Source organism: Panthera uncia (assembly GCF_023721935.1).
Source record: "Panthera uncia isolate 11264 chromosome B3 unlocalized genomic scaffold, Puncia_PCG_1.0 HiC_scaffold_1, whole genome shotgun sequence".
Classification (NCBI taxonomy): Eukaryota; Metazoa; Chordata; class Mammalia; order Carnivora; family Felidae; genus Panthera; species Panthera uncia.
Window position 1 is genome coordinate 61,317,136 of NW_026057582.1, and position 20,242 is coordinate 61,337,377.

A 20,242-nucleotide genomic window follows, 5' to 3' on the forward strand; every position below is an offset into this window, starting at 1 on the left:
CTTCAGCAAGATAACTATAATCAGTATACCTTATATATGAGAATAGTTATTATCAGATACCTTCTGGAAAAAGTTTTGGAAACAACCCAAATGTCCATCAGTAGATGGAAAGATAAACAAAACGTGTATATACACACAACAGAGCATTATGCAGCTTTAAGAAGGAATAAAATTCTGATACATGCTACAACATGGAGAAACCTAGAAGACATTACGTTAACATTACGTTAACTTAAGACATTAAGCCAGACACAAAAGAACAAATATTGTATGATTCCACTTATGTGACGTATGTAGTCAAATTCATAGACAGAAAATATACTGATTGTAGGGGGTAGGGGTGGGGGAAAATGAGGAGTTATTGTTTAACGGGTACAGAGTTTCAGTTTGGGAAGATGAAAACGTTCTAGAGATGAATGGTGACAATGATGGGACAACAACGTGAAGCATTTAATGCCACAGAACTGTACACTTAAAAATGGTTAAAATAGAAAAAAAAAAAAAAAGGTTAAAGTGGGGTGTTATATGTACGGGATGAAATCATTAAATTCTATCCTGAAAATAAAATTATACTAAATGTTAACTAACTGGAATTTATTTATTTATTAATTTTTTTTAATGTTTGTTTATTTTTGAGAGAGAGAGACAGAGTGCAAGTCAGGGAGGGGCAGAGAGAGGGGGAGACACAGAATCCAAAGCAGGATCCAGGTTCCGAGCTATCAGCACAGAGCCCAATACGGGGCTCGAACTCACTAACGGCGAGATCATGACCTGAGCCGAAGTCAGATGCTTAACCGGCTGAGCCACTCAGGTGCCCCATTAACTAACTGGAATTTAAATAAAAACTAGAAACTAGAAAAATGGTTAAAATAAATTTTATGTTGTGTATGTTTTGCCACAATGAAAGTTTTATTATAGAAATCTAAGAATATAAACAAAAGTCAGTCAAATATGATCACACTATTGTGTGCCTGTCACTAGTTTCAATAATTATCAGCTTATGGCCAATCCAATTTCATCTATATCCCCACCCAGATTATTCTCCCATTCATATTATTTTGAAACAAATCCCAGACATTATATCACTTCATCTGTAAATATGTCAGAATATACTTATAAACATAAGGACTGTTTTTTAAAAATAAGCACACAATACCATTATCACATCTAAAAAATTAACAATAATTCCTTAATGTCAAATATACACTATTCATATTTCTCATTCATGATTTTTTTTTTACAGTTTTCAAAAAAAAAAAAATCAGGATCTAAAAAAGCTCCATATATTGCAATTGCTTGACTGCAGTTACAGAAATGTGGCTGTTTGTCTTACAGTATTTCCTGTACTTAGATTTTGCTGACCGCATCCCTATGGTATCATGTAACATATTCTCCAGTCCTCTGTTTTTGTTATAAATTAGTAGTTGGATCTAGAGAGTCAACCAAACTCAAGGATTTTTTTTGGTGTGTATTCATGTGCGTGTATGTGAAACTCCAGTTCCTTCATAGAACATGAACGAGAACTTCTCTGTCAATCAATAAACAGGGGGCACTGGAGATACAGATATAAAGACACAGTAATCCCTAACCTCCAGGAGTTTACAGTCAAATGATTCTAACAGAATTGAATAAGTCTAAGAGGGAGCACAAGGGATGGGCACTTAAATCACACTGAGGGTAGGGAGGGTGGTCAGGGACGTCTTCACAGAGGAAGCGACCGCTGAGGTTTCAGATGAATTATCCAGGCATGGAATGGGAATTTCCAAGGACAAGGAGCAGCATGTTGAAGGTGGAAGCTCTTTATTCGTACACCGAATTCAAGGAACTGGAAGCTGTCAAATGTGTTTCAAGCAAAGGTGTGGGATGACCTGAGGAATGCCACAAATAAGGCTGGAAATAAATGTAGAAGTCAGTTCACAAAGGTCCTTGTAAGTTGTGATAAGGAATCTTTTCCCACCTGAAAGCAATGGGGGGGGGGGGGACAAAGAATTTAAAACAGGAGCATGATATGACTACCAAGTTAGATCAAAACTGTGAACTTTGAGAAGGCTAGACTAGGAGATCAAGTAGGGGGGGTTTCTGCAGTAATTCAAGTAAGAGATGAGAACTGAGGCACGGGCAGTAAAGCTGGAGAGAAGAGAGCCTTCTAAGTTAGTAGAGTTAGTGGAGCAGAACTGATCAGGCTTAGTCACTGATTACCTGTGGAAATGAGGAGAGGGATAAACCAAGGAAGACTGGGACAACTGGACAAATGTTAGTACCAAGACAGGGTCTATGAGAAGAAAAGCTCATCATATCCCCAGGTGGGAGATATCCAGTGGGCAGCCAGTTATGTGACTCTACTATCTAGCAGGGGGCTCTGGGCTGGAGATAAAGATTTCAAGGCATCATGGAGTAGAAGTTTAACAGGAAGGATACAGACAGAGAAAGGAATAAAGCTGAGGATGAAATATGAAGAATACTATTTTTTGAAGGCTAGAATGATAAGAATTTAATGTCAACTGAGGAATGGTCAGAGAGATAAAGAAAAACCAGGAGACAGAAGTCTCTCAGACTATCAAGAGCTTTTAAGAAGAAAGGAGAGGCTAAGTATCAGTGCTTATAGAGACAACAAAGTGTGGCCTGCAACGTGGAGTCATTTTGAGGAAGCCACGGGGACAGGAGTGAGATTTCAGTTGGTTTCCTAAATTACATAAGGTTACAGTTTGCTTTTTCCAGAGAGACTCTGTTTTACAAGCATATCTGTATTTTGTTTACCAAAAATAACAATTCTGCTTTTTCATTTCAGAAACGATGTTGTGTGGTCTCTTCAAAACTTCCAACCTCCAGAAGCTTCATTCTGAAGGGAGGAGGTATTTGATTTTGTTTTTTTAAAGACAGACTTGAGAATATTTATATCCTGATCAGAAAAAGTCAGCGGCAAGGTAAAGGATGAAGATACAAGGCACAGAAAGGATAATTGTTGGAACAAGTTTCCTGAGAAAGCAGTAAGAGAATCCAGAGAATAGGCAAGAGAGAAAGAGAGAACACCTCTAGAACTGAAATGGATTTGAGCATAGATAAATTGGCCTGACCATGTGGTTTCGTCTATGTATGTGTGTGGTGTGTATGTTGAAATGTGAGGTCACTCCTCCTGACAGTTTCTATTTTCTGTGTGCGACAGGAGGTGAGTCACTGGCAGCAGGATGGTGGGGAGGGTAGAGCAGGAGGCTTGAGGGCAGAGACACGGAGGAGATACAGCTGGTGTGAGATTAGGAGTGAGAGCTGACCTCGGACTCACAGAGCAAGCCAGACAGCATAAAAACCCAGAAGAGGGTGGAAGCCGGGAGTGCCTTGAGGCAGCAGCAGTTGGCACAGTAGGGAGATTTTCAGCAGGCAGCATCCTGGCTGAGTGAGAAGGCCAGTGTGGGTAATGATAATCCCTTGCTCCGAATTTGGTCCAAAGGCACTTACAGGTGGAACCATCATCAAAACATCAGTCATCTAATATCGCTCTCCCTATTTACTACTGAAGATCTCATTCCAAATTTTTATCAATATAGGATCTGTGGTTTGGGGGTTCTGGCCTGAGTCAGGAATTTCAAATTCCTATTTTATTTACTACTCAGATTGCTTTATTTTTAAAATGTGAAATAAGTTACCTCCCACCCTCTTCACTCCCCCTCCCACTATCTTCAACAGTATTATGAACATTTATCTATCAAGTTATCATCAATAAAAATGTAAAATGACATCAACTCACATACAACTTCTATATGGAAAGATCTTTGGAGCAAGGATCTCAAAACCATCTGGCTTTCACGGCATGTTCTTTCTGGCAATGTTTCTCCCCTCTAATGACTTTTGGAAACCACCAGGGGTCAATTTGATAAGGGGTCCCAGGAGGCCGCATGTTAGTGCTGAAGTATGTTTCCTTCCTCAACCTACCTCTCCACCTTCAGCCCTACCTCTCTCCTTTTAATGTATTAGTGTGTGGGGGGGGGGGGGGGGGAAGAATGGGGGGTGGTGGTGAGAAGTTGTATTTACTTATCTTAGCCTTAGTTAAGAGCAGACGCCCGCCCCACCCCGTCCCCAATTCTATTCAGCTAGTAGGAGCCCAGTGGATAAGGCACCCAGTATCATTCCCTGGCAGCTTCTGATGGTAATATTCAACGTGTGAAATGAGTAAGTGTAAACAGCTCTTCAGGAATCATGGAAAGTTGAAATTCCTGCACTTGGCTGTGGACAGTTTTCTTTAAAGGATCTAATATACAGATGGGAAGTGGGAAAAAAAGAGAAAAGAGGGAAACAAACTACAGGAGACTCCTAATAACAGAGAAAAACTGGGGGTTGATGGATGGAGGTGGGTGGCAGATGGGCTAGGTGGGTGATGGGTATTAAAGGAAGGCACTTGTGATGAGCACTGGGTGTTGTACTTAAGTGATGAATCACTGAATTCTACTCCTGAAAACCAATATTGCACTGTATGTTAACTAACTAAAATTTAAATAAGGAAAAAAAAAGGACCTGATGTAGAAGGGGAGCTTAATTAAAGTAGAAATTGTTCTCTCTGAAAATGGTCAGCAGCTGTTTATAGGTAAAAACTGATCAGGTGGGGTGTTTGAGGAGCAAGGCATCATGCATTTGACTGGTCCAAGCTTTTGGAGGCCTCATTTTTTCTCAGATAAAACCATACTAGTGCTCACACCAAGGAAGATGTGAAGTGATTTTGTCTTTGACCTGTCTCCTCTTTACACATACACACAGCTGTAGTTCAGCACCTGAACTGCAAAATGAAAAATTAATTAAAAAAAATTTTTTTAAGTTTGTTTGAGAGAGAGAGTGCACAAATGGGGTAGGGTCAGGGACAGAGAGGGAAGAGAGAGAATCCCCAGGCTCTGTGCTGTCAGTGCAGAGCCTGATGCGGGGCACAAATTCACGAACTGTGAGATAATGACCTGAGCCGAAACCAAGAGTTGGATGCTTAACTGACTGAGCCACTCAGGAGCTCCAGAAAGCAGATTAATTTTAAATACAATGTTGCTATGGGGCACCTGGGTGGCTCAGTCGGTTAAGCATCTGACTTTGGCTCAGGTCGTGATCTCATGGTTCATAAGTTCGAGGCCCGAGTCAGGCTCTGTGCTGACAGCTCAGAGCCTGGAGCCTGCTTTGGATTCTGTGTCTCCCTCTCTCTCTGCCCCTCCCCCACTCACACTCTGTTTCTCTCTCTCTCTCTCAAAAATAAATAAACATTTAAGTCAAAGGCAAGCAAGAAAAATAAGTAAAAATTCTTTGGGTCCTTTTCTTTCATGTGCATTAATTAATTTTGACAATTATTTCCCACAAACTAAGAGAATATGAAATCACTTTAGATACACAATGAAAGATTCTATAGAGGCAGTGTTCTCAGACTCAGAAGACTACAAACACAATGTTTATAACTGATGCACTGTGCTCTCCACAAAGTTTACAGGAGAAAAAGCAAGGCAAGTCATAACTTACACTGAACAATGGAGTTTTCTACTTGTTTCTGTGTTGTTTCTACCATCTGCAGGTAAGCTCATATCTAGTTTCATTCTCTCTTCTGTTTTTGTAAGTCTCAGTGTTCTCTTGAGCTAAGTTTTGGGAAGAGAATTCCTGCTTAGGTGACTGCTATATTCAACATTTTTCTGTATACCTTGGAAAATACCAACAAGGAGGAGTTTAGGAAAACCACCAAAGTTTTGGCTCAAGGCTTCTCATCATGTTTTCATTTGCCAACTACTTACTGGTGCTGTCTCAGCCTCAGTTCTATCTTAGAGAGAGATATCCTTCTTTACTTAAGGAAGATGAATGATATTTCGTTGTTGGAACTGTTCAAGAGCTATCCACCATGTAAGATGTAGATTAGCACTTGATGAAAATGGGAGAATTAGAAGAAGATGAAAAAAGGAAATGTTTTAGAGAAGCGGCAGAAGCTGGGGTGAGGAGGGGAGGGGTACTTTACTGGGTGGTATTGAAATGGAAGCTTCATAAACATGGTGGTAGAGTTCCAGAGAGAAAAGGCTGAGACTAAACCAGGGTTCTGCTCCCATCTCTGGGACCATGCACTCTGACCACAGAAGATTTAAAACTTTGATGACTGACTAAGTAAATTTCTTTGAATCTCTTGGAAGAAAGTATATACACAAAATACTGTTACTTTATTATGATGTCATAAATGATCCCACTGGTTTACACTAGACTCACCATGTTCTATATATCCTGCTTTCATCAGTCTTTGGTATTTTGGGGAGATTTGAATGATCTCACGTTGTCTTTATTCAATGAAACAATTCTACTGAGGAAGAGAAATGCCCTTCCTGCCCTGGGAACATCCTGTCAAGTGTGGGATGTGTTTCCTGCATACCTTGTCTTCTCTGATGCCATTAGCACCCACACAATTGTCCAGCCTTTTAGAGAATGATTAACTTGGCCAAGATGGATTTCCCCAGCTAGCTGAGAGTCAGCACTGTCTAGAAAACAGAAGATTTGGCTCCTGACTCATAGTATGACTTTTCTCCAAACATTTACATGCATCCTTTGGTCTTTTTAGTTTCTCTGTAAGATATCTGCGTTTCCTTTATCACTGTGAGACAGAAAAGGATAGTATTTTGAAGACTGAAAACTAATTTCAGGAAGATTAAATTAACTTACTCGGATACATTTTAATTTCCACTTGCAACAATTTAATAAAAATTTCCACTAGGGTTCTAGATCCAGTCCATGTACGGGGAGTAATCTGCTCACACTGGCAAAGTATGTAAATACTTTCAGGCTCATAGATACCATTTAATGACTAGAAAAGAAAGAATATGATGACTGGGGCTGTGGAGGCTTGAAAATTTATGTAACCTTTCCATGGCTGCATTGATTTACATAGGTTCTGTTTTAGTAGACAGCCACACACAAGTGTATATTATGGCTATTAATTTTGTTCACTTAAAAAAGTTTTTTTTAATGTTTGTTTATATTTGAGAAAGAGAGACAGAGTGTGAGCAAGGGAGTGGCAGAGAGATGGAGATAGAATCTGAGGCAGGCTCCAGGCCCCAAGCTGTCAGCACAGAGCCTGACATGGGGCTCAAACCCATGAGCAGTGAGATCATGACCTGAGCTGAAGTCAGACGCTCAACTGACTGAGCCACCCAGGTGCCCCTTGATTTTGTTTTCTGGAACAAGCTTGTCAGTTCTAAATATATGAGAGACACAGGAATATAAAAAGACACCTTGGATATCTCCAGTTAATGTTCCAAGTCATCTATACAGTTCTGTAGTGGAAAGGCTGATATGGTAAATGAAACTGAATAGAAACATAAAAGAAACTTTTGCAATTCATATCTAGTATTTGATAGTATAGTAATTAACAGCAATAAGCTTTGATATCAGGCTGCCTAGTTCAAATTCTGGCTCTACTGTGTCAGAGCTGTGTGACCTCAAGAAAGTTACATTTCTTTTTTGGGCCTCTGTTTCATCATTGGTAGAATGGAGATAAAAATTGGGTTATTATGAGGATTAATTCAGATTCATTTAGCTACAAAGCACATGGAAAAATACTCAATAAATGCTAGCTATTATTAGACAGTACAGTCTGGATTAGTAAATTTAGACCTCCCAAACCCCACTGTATTCCCACTCCCTCAAAAAACAAAAACAAAAAACAAAACAGAAAGAGAATAAAACAGATAAAAAAGAAAGAAAAGAAACATTCTTTTGGTATTATCACAGACCTCGGTGATTTTTGTATTAATCTCTCTGTCAACACTTGTTAAGAGTAGAACATAAGCTTTCAGGTTAAGAAGACAAAAGGAACACATGCATCTAATATTAACCCCACTTGAAACCCTACTAAAACTATAATACAGAGCCTTCTAAAATGACAAATCCACAAGAACCTGGAAACAAGGGAGATAACAGCAATAAAATTTGGAAGCTGGAAAGGAGATGGACAGGTGGCAACTAATCTTGCAGATCCAACAAAGTCAATTTTGAAGAGGGGTGAACTAAGAACCAACCTAATTTCTCAAAATACTCTAGAACTGGAAGCAAAGGAGGCAGGCTAACTGGAGGCGTATGTCTTCACTCAGAAGACCTGGATAAAAGCTATTAAGGAAGCATCAGATTCCTAAATCTTCCCTCCCCACTCCACATACATACTGTTTCTGCTGTGGTGGGGGTAGGAAGTCTGAAGGTTCATTACTTGGATGTGGTAAATCAAAGGATCTCTATACTGGAGTACTGTGCACATTTCACAGTGTGAGTACAATACTGAAAAATAGGCATGACGTGAATATACGTATATTGAAAGCAGGATGTAGAGAAACTCAGACCTGTTCCTGTTCCTCTACTTGGCTCTCAGAAACACTGGCAGTAGTAAGCCCTTGGCCCTGCAGTCAAGAGATTGGAAACTCTCCTTTGGGGAATCTGACCAGGCAAAGAAAAAACCCTAGACATACTGACTGTTGGGAATTCCCCAACAAATGGCCCACCCAGATCACCCTACCATGAAGTCAATAAGCCCCACCTACACACCCAGAGCTTCTAATCAGCTCTTGAGATTATGTTTAATCATAAGCACATAGCGGGGCGCTTGGGTGGCTCAGTCGGTTGAGCGTCCGACTTCGGCTCAGGTCATGATCTCACAGTTTGTGAGTTCAAGCCCCACGTCAGGCTCTGTGCTGACTGCTTGCTCAGAGCCTGGAGCCTGCTTCAGATTCTGTTTCCTTCTCTCTCTGCCCCTCCCCTGCTCACGCTTTGTCTCACTCTGTTTCTCAAAAATAAATAAAATGTAAAAAAAAAAAAAAAAATTTAATCATAAGCACATAGCAAAGAATTATCACAGCTGTGGAGAGCCTATGACATGGAAGAGTCTAAAATAAATAAGAAAAAAAAAAAAACAACAAAAGACTATAAAGGGACAAGGCCAAAATCCTACAAAAACTTATCATTAAAATCATGAGATAATATATATTCATTATGTATTTTTTTTTAAAGGAAGAAAATAAAGAAGAGCTCTTAGGAATTAAAATATGGCTGCAACCATGAATTAAAAAAAAAAAAAAATCAATAGAAGGGTAGAAAGAGAACACTGAAGAGGCCTCCCAGGAAAGGAGCAAAGGGATAAAAATTAAGAAATTTAGAAGACCAGCCTGGGAGATCTAACATCTGAATAAGAGACAGAGAGAGAGACAGAGAAGAACAAAGGGAGAGAGGAAGAAGGGAACGAACAGGGAAAAAAGAGAGGAGGGGTCATCAATGAAATAATCAAGGAACATTTCCCGAAACAGAAAGATACAAGTTTTTAGAATGAATGGATAGCAACTTGACCATATCAAGTCATACTACTGTAAAAGCTTACAATGCTGGAAACAAAAAAACAATTCCAAAAGCTTCCAAAGAGAAAAAAAAAATCATATAGAAAACATCGGGAGTCAGAATGTCTTCAGATTTCCACTCTTCCTGTAAGCAGCCTGAGATGATCTCTGAAAATGGTTCACTATTCAGTTGACACAGAAAATCATACAAAATCATGCAAATCAAGAGGTTCAAGGGTGCCTGAGTGGCTCAGTTGGTTGAACATCAGACTCTTGATTTCAGCTCAGGTCATGATCCCAAGCTTGTTGGGATTGAGCCCAGTGTCAGGCTCCGTGCTGAGCATGTAGCCTGCTTGTGATTTTCTCTCTCTCTTTCTCTCTCTCTCCCTCTCCCCCCCCCCCCCCCCCACCCCCCGCCATCCCCCATGCTTGTGAGCATGTGCTCTCTCTCTTAAAAAAAAAAAAAAGAGGTTCAAATCTTCATGTTCACTTTAACAACACATGTGAAACTGCCTAGGCCATCAAGGGTATGCATATCCAAAAAGCCACACAGTATCTGAAGGATGTCACTTTGCAGAAGCAATGTATGCCATTCCATTGCTACAAAGAGTGGGGCTAGACACAAGGTTGGTGTCCCAAAAAGAGTGCCAAATTTTTATTGTACGTGTTTAAAAATGCACAGAGTAATGCTGAACTTAAGGATTTGGATGTAGATTTTCTGGTCATTGAGCACATCCAGGTGAGCAAAGACCCCAAGATGTGGTGCAGAACTTACAGGGCTCATGCAGATTAACCCATACATGAGCTCTCCCTTCCACACTGAGATGATCCTTACTGAAAAAAGAGCAGATTGTTCCTAAAGCAGAAGAGGAGGTTGCACAGAGGAGAAGGATATCCTAGAGGGAACTGAAGAAACAAAAACTTATGGCTCTGAAGTACATTCTGCGTAAACTAAATGCAAATAAAAGTAAAAAAACAAAAACAAAAACAAAAAACAAATGTCTTCAAATTTTCAACACTGGAAACATAAAGTACTATCTTTAAAATTCTGGAAGAATATTATTTCTAACCTAGAGATCTATTTTCAGCCACTCTATCATATGTAAGAATAATATAAAGACACTTTCAGACATGGAAGCATTCTAAAATTTTACCTCCCATGCATCCTTCCTTAAGAAGCTCCTGGAGAATGTTTTCCACTAAAGACACTAACCCAAGAAAGAGGAAGACAGGAAATAGAATCCAATACAGGAGAGAGGCAATGGGAATTGCAGGAGGATGGTGAAGAGAGATTCCAGGATAATTGTCTGTGTATCAGATTCAGAGGGCATTCAATCTAGATTGGAAAGTGAGTCCAGAGACAGCCACACTGGGGACAGTCATCATCACGATCTCCACTGCCATCACATCATCGTTTTCATTTGAGCATAGAGTGCTCAAGTGCGTGAGCTTGTACTTGGCTGTCTTAACCACAGTCTGGAGTTACCATACTCTCTACTCCCTGCCCTGCTGCCTGGATCGGTAAAGACTTGCATTTTACTGAAAATGCAAGAAAGTTTTGCTTTGATCTACTCCTAAAAGCTGGAGGAAAGCCATGTGAGTGTAGAGGCAGTAAACAGCAGCCTGTTTGGTTTGACCATGTTTCTGTCAAATGCTGTGTAACTGATCCAAAGTATAACTCTGCCAGATGCCTGATAAAACCTCTGTTTCCTAAGACTCATGCCTAATGCTGAATGCTTACTTCCCCAGAAGGGGCTCTTACAAGCTCTCAGAGAAGCCATGAACCAAAGATTCTGTTCACCTTCTCCAGGGAGTTGTCATCTAATAGCAACAACACTGGTCTTTCTTTTTTTTTTTTTTTTTTTTTTTATTTTTTTTTAACGTTTATTTATTTTTGAGACAGAGAGAGATAGAGCATGAACAGGGGAGGGGCAGAGAGAGAGGGAGACACAGAATCGGAAGCAGGCTCCAGGCTCTGAGCCATCAGCCCAGAGCCCGACGCGGGGCTCGAACTCACGGACTCACAGACCGTGAGATCGTGACCTAAGCTGAAGTCGGACACTCAACCGACTGAGCCACCCAGACGCCCCAACACTGGTCTTTCTTTACACAGCTAGGGTTGAGCTTGCTACTTGGTTTTCCAAATCTAAACAAAGAAGAGCAAGAAAATTATTTATACCATACTCAGGGTGTCAGGATGAAGAAGAGGTTAGTAGAAGAAAGAAAAATAAGTTAGGGCACATAGAGAGCTTCTTAATATGACAGGTACAGGAGAGTTTTATTATTATTATTCTTTACATCATACATTTACATTTAAAGTGTTCTTGGGGCGCTTGGGTGGCTCAGTTGGTAGAGCATCCATCTCTTGATTTTGGCTCAGGTCATGATCTCCCAGTTCATGGGTTCTAGCCCCATGTCAGGTTCTGCTGACAGCATGGAGCCCACTTGGGATTCTGTCTCCCTTGCTCTCTCTTCTTCCCCTGCAGGCGTACATGCACGTATGATCTCTTGATAATAAATAAACTTAAAAAAAAGTGTTATTTATAGATGATTATGTCTCTCTCTCTCTCTCTCTCTCTCTCTCTCTCTCACACACACACACACACACACACACACACACACACAGAGGCTCTGTAACATGAATCATATGAAGTTCCCAATATTGTACCATTTTTGAGGTGCAAAATAGCAACCTCCTATGTTTAAATCTAATAGTTGAGGCTCAGCAATGTACCTTATGCCCTTGAGGTGAGTTAAGAGCCTAAGTTTCCCCATCTGCAAAGTGTAGAGTGAAAAATAAAACAACAGAGAAATCAATGTAATGAACTCTCATAACTGTGTAACTCTCATACTATGTATGCCCAATACAATAATTCCTGTCCTCCAAAAAGTTAAAATGTAAGACTAATGGGGAAATTCCTTTGTGTTTCCCAGAGTAAAGATCTGGCAAATATTATATTCACATAAGTATAGTTTAATGTAATGTAACAATGAGAACTTAGGAACAGTTTTTAGAAATCCCCAAACCCTCACATTTCCCTCACTTCTGCTTTTCTTAAAGAAATAGGGGCACAGAAACTGGAAATGGCAGGAAGCAATAATGGGGATGTGATTTGAGGGAGAGGTGTGAGAAGAGGAATTAGATATCAAATGAGACAAGTGTATTCACTATGCTCTAATCAAGGCAGAGATATGGGCAGACTGAGTTGGTTCTTAGTAGAAGAGCTATTTTGAGGCTTTTTCCAAGCATACAGAATAAACATTCATGTAAACTAAAAAGAGTCATCTTCTTTTCTCCCTTTAGCATAATTTACTGGGCAATTCTGGTGGGTCAGAAGCACTTTAAACATCTTTATATACGTCTTCACTTCATCCTCATAGACGTCCTATGAATTTGGTACCATTATTACCACCCTGCTCCTAATGCCCTTTTACGTACGAGTAACTGAGGCTTAGTAAAGTTAAGGAACTAGCTCAAGGTCACAGGCCAGTAAATAGCAGAGCCAGGGGGCGCCTGGGTGGCGCAGTCGGTTAAGCGTCCGACTTCAGCCAGGTCACGATCTCGCGGTCCGTGAGTTCGAGCCCCGCGTCAGGCTCTGGGCTGATGGCTCGGAGCCTGGAGCCTGTTTCCGATTCTGTGTTTCCCTCTCTCTCTGCCCCTCCCCCGTTCATGCTCTGTCTCTCTCTGTCCCAAAAATAAATTAAAAACGTTGAAAAAAAAATTAAAAAAAAAAATAGCAGAGCCAGGTTTCAAACCTGGGCTAATTCTAACTTCAAACCCATTCTCTTAATCAGTAACCCCCTTATACTGAATACATCTTGATTCTAACTCCTTTCTTTTCAAAATGTTCCCCCTTCTTAATCCTGCCCCTTAATCTATAGCTGTGACTATGATTTTTCCAGTAACATCTATTGCTTCCTCCTTCCTGAGTTGTGGGAAATCCCTCGCTACTTTTTTTTGACAGCCTAACGCTGTATTTCTTACACTGGGGTATGCACAAACAGTACTTGGCAACATATTGGGGGCACCCAGAAGCCCATAGGATAAACAGGCACATCCTCCTGGACTGACCATTTTACTTCAGTTTTGAGAATCTCCTTGTTTCTGATTTGAAAACAAACACAGAACTGCTGTGATATCTTCAACTGCAAGATCTATACTGACTTTTAAGATGAAACAAACAAGACTCCAGATATATTTTCTATTTGTGGCAGGGTCATATACTGCAACCTCTGGGTATAGGTGCTTTCTCCTCTACAAGTGTTAAGGAGTGATCACTGGGCTGTAAAGTAGGTCAGCAGAGAACAGCACTCTAACCAGCCCAGGAACAAAGGCAGACTATGGAACATTGCCCTAATCTGACTGTTCAAAGACACTTCCAAAACTTTGTACTTACTGGAAATGCATATATTTTTAAAAATGCAAATTTTAGAAAACTATGTTTAATGATGGCATTTCTGTGCAAAATAATTGTGTGTATGTGTGAAAACAGTCTTGAAAGATGCACACTTAACTGTTATCAGTGGTTTCCTTTGAGGAGCAGAACTGAGAGAACGTTCAATTTCTTCTTTTTTTTTTTAATTTTTAAATGTTTGTTTATTTTTGAGAGAGAGAGAGAGACAGAGCACTAGCGGGGGAGGGCAGAGAGAGAGAGAGAGAGAGGGAGACACAGAATCCAAAGCAGGCTCCAGGCTCTGAGCGGTCACAGAGCCTGACGCAGGGCTCGACCCATGAACCACGAGATCATGACCTGAGCCGAAGTCAGACACTAAACTGACTGAGCCACCCAAGTGCCCCAAGAATTTTCAATTTCTATCATTTGATAGTATTTGACTTTTTCCCCAATGAACATGTATACTACCTTTAGAAAACAAGAAAAACATCTGATGGTTAAAAAATAGAAAGAAGAAAGTGGGGGAAATGGGTGAATGTTGCCAAAAGGTACAAACTTGCAGCTGAGGTAAGTAAGTTCTAGGAATGTAAAGTATAGCATGGTGACCACAGTTAACAATACTGCATTATATATTTGGAAGTTGCTAAGGGAGTAGATCTTAAAAGTTCTCATCACAAGAAAAAAAAAACTATCTATGTGAAGTGACGGATATGTTAACTAAATTTAGCATGGTAATCATTTCACTATTTCGAATATCTATAAAGCAAATCAGTATACCTCAAACTTTAGGTATACAAATCAGTGTACCTAAAACGAAGGGGAAAAATAGCAACAACAGCACACACAGCAATCCCCCAAACTAAAGATAAAAAAGGATTCCTAGAGATCTTCCAAATCAGTAATTCTCTGAATGACTGAGGCTAAAAGGTCAATCTGAAAATCAGCATATCTCAGAGTAGGTTCTACCTGAATTTATTTAATTCAATTCAGCAAATATGGTGTCCACTCTGGCAGGCACTACTTGAGGTATTGGGATATATAGACCTTTTTTTTTTTTTTTTAATGGATCTTTATATCAATAAGAACCACTTTTTTTCTTCCAAGAGTTCTGTCCAGGGACACAGACATGTAAACAAATCACTGTAATATATATAGTTTTAGTGCAATACAAAAATTTACCAAATGGATGTAACTCTTCTGCTCCAGGTGACAGAAGGGTAAGCAAGACATGGTAACCTACCCTCAAGGAGCTTAGAGCTCACTGGGAGTAAATATAAGGTGTTGGCAGAATCTCTACAAAGGAGGCTGAAAAGAGAGGCCTGTGGCAAGTATTGAAAGTTGAAATGAAACGAAACTTCCTAGTCACATGGGGGAAATATAGGGGAGAATATTCTAGATTAAAGAAGTAGGAAATGCAAAGGCACAGATGAATGAAACAACACAGTATGTTTAAGGAAAGGCAGGAATTTTAGAATTGGTGGAGTGTACAGTGCAGGGTAGGAGGAAGGAGGTGCTGAGAAGGTGAGAGAAGGGCCAAAAGGTACGTAGAAGTCAAACAATCAGGACTGTGCACTGTACAGTACCTTGGGGTTTATGTGATGACAAGCCTCTGAAGAGCTGTGGCAGCAAAGTAGTGACACTTTCAGATGTCCATTTCAGAAAGAGCATTCTCACTGAGGTTCAAAATGTAGGGAGGTCAATTATTAAACTTCAGCAGTAGTGAGAGATGAAGAGTCTAAATAAGATAGGACAAGACAGACGAGAGAAGTACAGCCCAAGTGAAATATAACATGAGCTGCAAATATAAGTTTGGTAGCCACATTAAAAACAAATAGAGAGGCGCCTGGGTGACTCAGTCAGTTGAGCATCCGACTTGGACTCAGGTCACGATCTCACGGTTCGTGGGTTCGAGCCTGCATGGGCTCTGTGTTGACAGCTTGGAGCCTGGAGCCTGCTTTGGATTCTGTCTCTCTCTCTCTCTCTCTCTGCCCCTCCCCCATTGATGCTCTGTCTCTCTCTCTCTCTCAAAAATAAATAATAAAACATTAAAAATTTTTTTAAAAGTTAAGAAAATAAACAAAAAGAAACACAAAATATTTTTACTTAACACACTACATCAAAAATGTAGTTCAATATCAAAAATCAAAAGTTCAATATGAAATTAATATAAAAATTATTAATGAACTAGTTCCTATCCCTTTGTACACTAAATCTTCAAAACATGGTGTGTTTTTCACACTTACAGCACTTCTCAGTTTGGTTAGCCACACTTCAAGGGTTCAACAGCCCCACTGACTGGTGGCTACCATATTAGTGCAGGACTGGAGGGATTAATTTAGGAGGCAATATTGATTTGCAGGATTTGTTAATTTCGTGAATGTGGAGAATAAGAAGGTAGAAATACCTGGAATTGCTGGCTTGGGTAACTGGATGGACAGTGGTACCAGCAAACCAAATAGAGGATATAGAAAGAAGAATAGGTCTGAGGGAGGGAAGGGAGGAGACAGAAAGTTTGGTTTTAGAGTGTTAACTTTGCAATGAAGTTATTTGCCCAAGCTAGTAACCTAGCTAATACATGACAGAGCCAGAATCCTGACCCAGATCTCTTTGATGTCAAACCTTTTCTAAAGATTACTCTAAGTGAGGATTTGACAAAAAAGAAGGATGAGGCATGGGAGGTCAAAGTCTCCCTTTATTTTCATTCAATATGAAATACCTTCATATTGACATGTCTCAGAAAACAAAACAAAAAAATTAAAAATCCCAAGTATGTGAGGCTTTTCATTCCATCTCCAAATTTCGTGCATTAATAGTGCAGCCATAATTTTCAGTATTTTTGAAAGACAGCAAGAGATTTTTTGAAATGTGCCCAATTTAAGAAATCTAATGTAAAAAAATACATTTTCAAAGGCACTATCTCCTACTTTGTAAATTTACACCAAGCCTAGAAATGGAATTTTTAAGATTTCATCAAAATTATGTCCATACTGTAGGTGAAGGTATTAATTTTTAAGACTCACTCACCAGATAGTCAGAAAAAGACCTTCTGATATGCTAAAAAGTGCAGTCTGATTCTATATACGAATTCACAGATGTTTACTTGAATTAAATTTTGGTTTCTCCTGCATATACGCCTAGGAAGAGAGTATTGGGAAAATGATACATCCAAAAGTAGGTGGCATAATAGCTGTCCTTGAGATTATTTGCTGCTTCAAAACACAACTGGTTGCCTTAGAAATGACTATGATCACCCACACTCTCACATGCACACGCGCCTGCCCATATATGCCCCAAAGCTATCTATGAATGGGAATAAACAAAATAATTTGTTTTCAAAGGCATGATTTTCCAAAACAGAAACAGGCAAAGTGAGAAAACTTACCTGAGTCAGTTTTAAAACAAAGAAAAGAATGGTTTAAAATTTGACCACTATCCAGGAAATGGTAGCCACAATATTTTTAAAGGATGCTAAAATTAGAATGTATGTGTACAGAATGCAGTCTGAGTAGTAACTCTGGTGATAGTGAAATGATTTATAAACCACCAACTCTGTGCTAGTCTGCGCAACATTCCTATCAAGCACTCTGTTTAAAAAAACTTTTCTCATTTTTTAAATAGAAAACAGAGCAGAAGACCCTTGGTTTTCCAGTTAGACAAGGCAGGACAATTCATGTCCATGGGAAAGTTATTTCAGTGTGACATACCACTGAGTTGAAATGGCAATGGTATGGCTTCATTTACTTACTCCTATTAGGCAATATAGGAAATGCAGAAGCAATAATGTGCCTGTTATCTGTCACCTGCCAAAAGGAAGGACAATACTGTTTGTAAGATGTAGACCAGGCAGGCATCAAATTCTAGAAAATATTGCAGTTGGGAGTTATCACAAGACAATCATTTTATGAACTGTCTTAGTCAGCTTGGGCTACCATAACAAAATATCATAGACTGGGTGGCTTAAACAACAGAAATGTATTTCTCATAGTTCTGTAGGCTGGAAGTCTGAGATTAGGGAGCCAGCATAGTTGGATTCTGGTAAATGCTCTTTTCCTGGCTCACAGACAGCTGCCTTCTCACTGTGTCCTTGGCGTGGCAGAGAGAGAGCTGTCTCTTCCTCTTCTGACACTAATCTCAGGTCTCTTCCTCTTCTCATAAGAACCCCCCATGACCTCATGTAAACCTAAACATTGGGAGTTAGGGCTTCAACATGGCAGGGGTACACAATTCAGTCCATAGCCCATAGCATGAATCAGATCATCTGTTCTTATTTACCCACTGCCTGATCTAACCAACTCATGATATGCTGCCAAGCTGGCATTCAAACGGTGAGAATTTGATCATTTGCTTTGAGAAATACTGTTCGTTTTCGGGGAGGCAGAACATCTCTGAGAAAAGCACAGTATATGGATTCTGTGCAGTACTAGACAGCTGTTAACCTCTGGGCAAGTCACTTAACTTCTGAGCCTGTTTCCTCATATGTAAAATGACAAAAATACAACCACTTACTCCAAAGAAACATGTGAGGATAAAATCAGATAATATCTATGAAAGGACTCAGTAAGCTGTAAAAGACTACATATTGTTATTGTTAGGCTATGAAAGCACAAAAATGTGGTCCATTTATACATGGCTTTGACAGATCCTAAAAGATTACGATTTTAAGAGAATTAAGTTTTCATGAAAAAAGAGTGGACATATATTTGCAAAGATGCTTTAACTCCTTGATTTAAGCACATTCATTTCTTCTTAGTTTCACTGTCATCACTTGACTTCAAGATGCAATTAGGTCTCCTGACTGGTCTTCCAACCAGGATTCTCCTGGATCACTGCCAGGTTACTTTTCCTGCTATTCATTCTACTTTCTGGGATTCATCCCAATTTCTGGGATTCTAGGCTATCCTAAATTGTAGGTATGACAAATCCAGAATTACCTGGTGAGGAGAGGGCTACATACGCAGGTTTGGAAATTATAACACAGAACAACATACACAACACAGGAAGAGTAGCATAGTGGGAAGACCATGGGCTTTGGAGTCAGATTGGCATTTGAATTCTGAATCTATTACTTGTATTTATTTACTCTAGGAAATGGTTTAATAGCACCTCAGTTTGTAAAATGGAAAGTTAATTGCTTACTTCATAGGGTTATTTAAGCACAGTGTCTAACTTTATTAGTGTGTGTGTTTTAGTTTCTGTCCCTTCATATAAAACAGATAGAAAAATAAGATGTTAATAAAAACAAAATGGTTATGTGCATTGTATATTTAGAGTTTTGTTTGCTCCACTGCATAATCATGTACTATATCTAAAGTGCAAGAAGATAAAAAGGCTACGTTGGAAAAGGGAACAATTTAACAAAATAGTTCACATCTGTTCCCAAAATAAATCTTTTTTTTTTTAATGTTTATTTTTGAGAGAGAGAAAGGCAGGGCACAAACAGAGGAGGGGCATAGAAAGAGGGAGACACAGAATCCAAAGTAGGCTTCAGGCTCCGAGCTGTCAGCACAGAGCCTGATGTGGGGCTAGAACCCACGAACTGTTGAGATCATGACCTGAGCCAAAGATGGACACTTAACCGATTGAGCCACCCAGGCGGCCCTCAAAATAAATCTTTTGACATATTCAGATATCTCCTTGGTCAAAACATCAAATGAAAATCTATGGTTACACTGTAAATTAAGTTTGAGATTTACATTTTTGTCTGTAGAATAGGTTGGATTTGAAAGAAACAAAACTGGAGATGAGAATCCAGTTACAAGGATATGGTAGCTATTTAAGCAAATGCTACTAAAGATTTGAAGAGAAGGCTATAGAACAGAGGGAAGGAAGAGAACTGATTTGAGAAATAATTAGAAAGTAAAATTGGCAAGTCTTGGTGAATGACTGGATTTGAGGGCTATGGAGAGGGAGGAGTCACAGACCACGCCCAGGTTTCTACACTGGATGCCTGGAAGGATGGTGGTATCATCTGTAGGAGTAGAGGTTAGGGATGAAGATGCTGACTTCAGTTTTGGACATTCTTAGTTCGAAGTACGTAGTTGTCTAGGGTAGAGATGCAGATTTGGAACCTGACAGCCCAGAAAGTGGATGAGATCCACTAAGGCGGAGCCTGAGACAGAGCTTCAGGGAATATCAACACTTAAGGGGTAAGAGGAGCTCAAGTATAAAAGATGACAAGGAATGGTCAGAGTACAAGAAGAAGGATAAGAGTATGGACTCACAGAATTTACATTTCAAGAAGAAAAAAAATAAAGTACTAAATATAAGAGAAAATGTCTGGATGTCTGTATCTCCCCACTGAATTCACATATTGAACGCTAACCCTTAGTGTGATATTAAGTGGGGATGGGAGTCTTTTGGGGGTGGTGATTAGGTTATAAGGACAGACCCCTCCTGAATGGGATTAGTACCCTTAGAAAAAAGGCCAGAGAGATCTCCCTTGCCCTTCTGCCATGTGAGAACACTGTGAAAAGTTGGCTATCTATGAACACAGAATCAGGCCCTCACCAGACACTGAATCTGCAGAGCCATGAACTTGAC

General features: G+C 39.7%; 1 protein-coding gene and 1 pseudogene across 2 annotated transcripts in view; one reads left to right on the forward strand and one right to left on the reverse strand.

Moving 5' to 3' along the window:
• PRORP (protein only RNase P catalytic subunit) overlaps nucleotides 1-20,242 on the reverse strand; it is a 132,453-nt gene that overhangs the window by 11,147 nt on the left and 101,064 nt on the right. The gene's annotated exons all lie outside the window — the stretch shown is intronic.
• Nucleotides 9,731-10,833, forward strand: LOC125909050 (60S ribosomal protein L17-like; annotated as a pseudogene).